Source organism: Panthera uncia, chromosome A2, assembly GCF_023721935.1.
Source record: "Panthera uncia isolate 11264 chromosome A2, Puncia_PCG_1.0, whole genome shotgun sequence".
Lineage (NCBI taxonomy): Eukaryota > Metazoa > Chordata > Mammalia > Carnivora > Felidae > Panthera > Panthera uncia.
The window spans coordinates 9,954,027-9,959,679 of record NC_064816.1 but is presented as its reverse complement, the minus strand read 5'-3'; the positions used below and the strand labels follow the sequence as shown (position 1 = coordinate 9,959,679).

General features: G+C 40.3%; 1 pseudogene; it reads right to left on the bottom strand.

Annotated features, from left to right (window-relative positions):
- Positions 1-2,448: 2,448 nt before the first annotated feature.
- LOC125929114 (olfactory receptor 7A10-like) lies at positions 2,449-3,411 on the bottom strand (annotated as a pseudogene).
- Between the last annotated feature and the right edge of the window lie 2,242 nt (positions 3,412-5,653).

Below are 5,653 nucleotides of genomic sequence, written 5' to 3'. Positions count from 1 at the left end.
AAGGCCACTTAAGTGTATTTCAAAATGTTTAAAATAATAAATTTTATATATTTTTTACCCTGACAAAAAAGGAACTAAAAGAGTGACATATTCTGAAAGAATTTCAGTGCCATAAAGAGCTTGATGATGTAGAGGAAGGAATCCAAAGTACAAGGAGACAAGAGTGTTGTGATGGGTTTATCTTGTGTGATTCTACCCTATGAGACCCCAACACCCCCCTCAACCACAAAGTACACCCAAAATAAGAGTTTGGAGAACATAAAATTCATAAAGCATTGAGAAACACCTTGGCGAGGGATGTAATGTCTTCCTTGACAAGCTCTACAGAGCTTCTCCCCAATATGACAGATTTACCATGGACATGCTGAAATTGAAATGCCTTTGTCCTGAGTTCAGCCCCTGCCCCCTCCACTGAATTGCCAGAGGCCATGTCAACAGTCTGAAACCACCCAGGGTATAGTATTATAGTGCATATAAGAGTTAATCATTCTCATCAACATTGGTTGAGCCACAGAGATTTCTGGAACTGGCATTTTCATCAAGGTGTCTCCATGAAACAAAATGATGGGTGGCTTACTAAGGGTTCATCCAAGTTGTGTAGCTATGAAAAACAAGGAAAACAAAAACAACAACCAAAACACCTACCTCTAATAATCATGAAGAAAAGATTGACCTGAGTCACCACAATGAAGGGTCATAATCTCTACTTGCCTCTCAGACCTGAGACTGTTCACTGACTCAGATCCTCAGTTGTTGGAACCAATTACCCCTGAGTGAAGAATGTAAAATAGCAACAAATGCTTTACATTTTCCACCAAACCCAACCCAAAGATTCTAAGGTAATGGTGGTAGCCAACTTATAATGGTTCATGGGGACTGTGGTCTGAACCAAAATTGGTAGCTTGATATTGGGCAAGATGAGAGTAATTTTACCATGGAAACTGGCAAATGCTATAAGTAAGCTCTCTTCTTTATTCTATTTTTCTCACTTTCTTTCTTTCTTCTTGCTTTCCCTGTTTCTTCTTCTCTTTGCTTTTGAGTGAGAGCCCCTTAAACATTTCTCTGAATATTAGTCCTTAAAGGGACCTGTGGACTTTTACCTGGAAAACTGTGAATCAGGTAATAGGAAATTACCATTACGGCCAACCATCAAACTGGTGGCTTCTGGGGTAAGGTGATAAGGAGACTTTCACTTGCTCTGCCTCATAAAGCACAGGCTAGAACCATAAGTATATCCTGCTATCAATGCCTAAATTCTGGGATGCATCATTAGAAAAGAAAGAGGTAAGGGCACCTGAGTGGTTCAGTTGGTTAAGCATCCGACTTCAGCTCAGGTCATGATCTCACAATTTGTGGGTTCAAGCCCCACATCGGGCTCTGTGCTGACAGCTCAGAGCCTGGAGCCTGCTTCAGATTCTGTGCTTCCCTCTCTCTCTGCCCATCCCTCTGCCCCCACCCCCATGCTCTGTCTGTCTGAAAAATAAATAAAAACATTTAAAAAATTTTTAAAGAAAAGACAGAGGTGGCAATAGGCAGACTATCCATATTGTGGTTGGGATCTGTTAAGGGCTTATCATAGTTTGGAGGTGCTGAGGGAAATCAGAAGATAGGGTTGCTACCTACCAAAATATTAAAAGAAAAGTAATAGTACATGCCTGGGATAAGCACCAACAATGACACCATCAATGCCTGAAAAATCAGGAGCTGTCATTTCTATTAACTTCACACGTAATTAATGTTTTGAAGTGTGCAAGGGGAAACTAGATATTGCACAGTGAATGTGGATTATTGTAAATGAATCACACAGGATTCCAGGGGCCTCTGCTCTTGCAGATGTGAGCTCTTTCCAAGGTGGATTGACAGAAACCCCGGGAACCTGGTATATAACCTCTGATAGGTTCAATGATTTTACTGCCAAAGCAGATACTCTACCAGACACCTGCTTTCATCTCAGAGAGGGAGGATTCCACCTTTACTCCACTGGCTTCTCCTATCACATCATAAGTACTCCATTTCCTATAGCCTTTATTTGTTGCTGAAAATCCATGTGATGGAATTTAATGAGAAGTCTAAACTGTTTAAAAGAAATACAGAAGAGGAGCACCTGGGTGGCTCAGGAACTCAGCATCAACTTTTGATATCAGCTCAACTTATGATATGAACGCATCAATTGTGAGATCACACCCCACATCAGACTCTGCACTGATTGCAAGGAGCCTGTTTAGGATTCTCCCTCTCCCTCTCTCTGCCCCTCCCTGCTCTCTCTCTCTCTCAAAATAAATAAACATCAACAAGAAAAGAGATACAGAAGAAATGGTGGCTCATAATGTATGAAAAACACAAACCAACCCAAACTGTAGAAAGACAAACTGCAGATTGTCAGCCTACGAACTGACACAAATATCACGATCTAGGTTTTCTAGGGTTTTGAGCCCTGTTACTCAAGTCTTTATCCTGAAACAAAGAATCCTATATGCAGAGAATGTCTCTCGGCTAAAGAGCCTTCTCAGAGCTTGCTTGATGTCTCTGTTCCTCAGACCATAGATGAAGGGGTTCAGCATGGGCGTCACCACTGTGAACATCACTGAGGCTATGGCACTTGCTCTGGAGTTTTGTGCAGCAGCAGAACTCAGATACACCCCAAGGCTTGTACCATAGAACAAAGAGACCACTGCAAGATGAGACCCACATGTAGAAAATGCTTTATACTTGCCCATTGCTGATGAAATTCTCAAAATGGAAGTTACAATTCTAGAGTAAGAGAACAGGATACCAGTGAGTGGAACAACACCCAGAAGTCCACTTGTGAGATAGATCATCAGGTCATTGAGGAAGGTATCAGAGCAAGCAAGTTGGATCACCTGAATAAGTTCACAGAAAAAGTGAAGGATTTCCAGATCTGTGCAAAAAGAGAGTCGCAAAATCATCAAGTCATGTAATAGAGAGGTAAGAACACTCAATATCCAGGGAACCAGAAGCAGGATGCTGCAGAATTTGGAATTCATGATGACCATGTAGTGCAATGGGTGACAGATGGCCACAAACCGGTCATAGGCCATCACTGTCAAGAGGAAGTTGTCTAATCCTACAAAAAGCATGAAAAAGTACATCTGGCTGAGACAACCTTCGAAGGTGATCACTTTGCTCTGCATCTGGATGTTCAGCAGCATCTTTGGGACGGTGGTGGAGGTGAAACAGATGTCTGAAAAGGACAGGTTGGAGAGGAAGAAGTACATGGGTGTGTGGAGGCGGGAGTCCGTGATAATGGCCAGGATCATGAGCAGGTTCCCAGTGAAGGTGACCAGGTACATGGACAGGAACACCCAAAAGAGCAGGGACTGCAGCCCCCCCCTCGTCTGAGAGCCTCAAGAGGATAAATTCTGTAACACAGGTTTGATTTCTTCCTTCCATGTGTCTGGTGAAAACAGCTGGAACAGAGACAAGAGCATTGTAAAGGCACAGGCAGTGATCACAGAATCGAAAGAAATGCTGCAATTTGTGTTTCCAACGTGTTTCAGTAGTTAATTCTTAAACATTACCTACCATCTAGAAAATTGAGCGGAAAATTTCAGGGAATCCCAATGTTCCATGTTTTCCATGAGGCTGAAACTGATTCACAATCCTTGTCCTGAATCAAAACATTTATCCAAAGCAATGTTCTCCTCCATAAATTTCCTGAGACTTTTTTTGTTCACCCAACAAATATTTTAACCTATTATTTCGTTGGCAAGATTTTTTTGAAAGCACTGAAAAAATCAGTGATGTGCATTTGACCTTAACAAGACTGAGTTTCAGATGTGTGTGTGTCAGAGGCAGCAAATATTACTAAATGAAGAATGATGTTTCAAGTGGTGGTTACAACCAGTAAGTAAAACAATGCCACACTAGGAATCCTAAATGAAGGGGAAACTTGCCATTGTATCATCTCTGATGAGGGGCTTCAAAGCTGAAAAACTGAGGGCAGTGGATATATGAACCATGCAGATAACTTTGAGGAAACCAATTAAGGCAGAGAAAAAGCCTGTGCAAGGACCCTAAGGCAAGACCCAAACCCATCAGGCAACATCAAAGAGAAAGCTGAGAGCAGAGCAGGTAACACAAAAGGATCGGGGGTGGGGTGTAAGATAAGAAAGAGAGGACCTCAAAGCCTCCTGCATCTGTGGAAACATTCTAAGGGAGTGGACACTACAGTCCATTGTTGTTTTTATACCTATATGTTATATATGATGTCTGTATACCACGGAATAAATTTTATGTAATGTGTACAGATACAACATAACTCATTCCTCCATAATTCTCTCACATTCTCTCACTCTTACTGTCAGTCTTCAGTTGGTCTAAATTATGCACTTTTTAATTTCATAAAACAGTTTCAGCTTGCTTCAAATGTTTTTCATGTGTGTATATTCACTGATAACGTCTCTATTCCCTACACACACACACACACACACACACACACACAGTGCAGGTAGGAAGAGAGGCAGAGAGAGAGTTTTCCATCATTGTGGTACTGTGTACTCTTGTGGCTGAAGCACAGCTGTTTTAGAAAGCAGGGGACAGGATACACCATGAGTCAAGAGCTTATTTTTCCTAAGAGAATTGCATTTTGCAATGTAGGTGTGCCAATTGAGTCGTCATGGCTTAGAATCACAAAAAACACACAGAAATAGAAGAATTAACACCAAACTTTCTCAAACTCTTACAAAAATTCAAAGGTTAAAACGTCCTACTTTATTCCAAGAGGCCAACATTGCGCTAATACTGACAAAATAAAGACATTACAAGAAAAGAAAAGTACACAACAATATTCCCAACAAATACTGATGTGACAATCTTTTACTGAATACTACCAAACAGAACATAGCAGCCTTTTGTTCATGGTGTACAAAAGGATAATGCATCATGACCAAGTGGGATTTATTCCTGGAATGCAAGGATGGTTTTACTTACGAAAATTCATCAGTGTGATACACCACATTAACAGAATGAAGGATAAAAGTGTATGCTTATGTCCACTGATGCAGAAAATAGACAAAATTGGACCTTCTTTCATAATAACAACATTCAAGAAGCTAAGAACAAAAGGAAACTTCTTCAACATGATATAGATCATATGTGAAAGCCCACTTCTAACATCATTCTCAATAGTGAAAGGCTAAGAGTGACCTCTAAGGTAAAAACAAGACAAGCATGTCTGCCTTATACCTTCTATGTAACATGGCATTGAAAGTTCCAGACAGAGCAATTAGCTAAGAGAGAGAGAGAGAGAGAGAGAGAAAAGAAGAAGAAGAAAGAGAAAAGAAAGAAAGAAAGAAAGAAAGAAAGAAAGAAAGAAAGAAAAAAGGAAGGAAGGAAGGAAGGAAGGAAGGGAGAAGGAGAAGAAGAGAAAGAAAGAAAGAAAGAAAGAAAGAAAGAAAGAAAGAGGAAGGAAGGAAGGAAGGAGAAGGAGAAGAAGAAGAAAAGAAAGAAAGAAAGAAAGAAAGAAAGAAAGAAAGAAAGAGTGGAGGGAGGGATGAGAGAGAAAATGAAATAAAAGTCATTAAAATTAGAAAGGAAGAATATGATTTCTGTTCACAAAGGTGATCATATTTATTTATATTTTTATTATTTATTTATTTTTGAGAGACAGTGCATGCAGAGGAGGGAAGGGGGA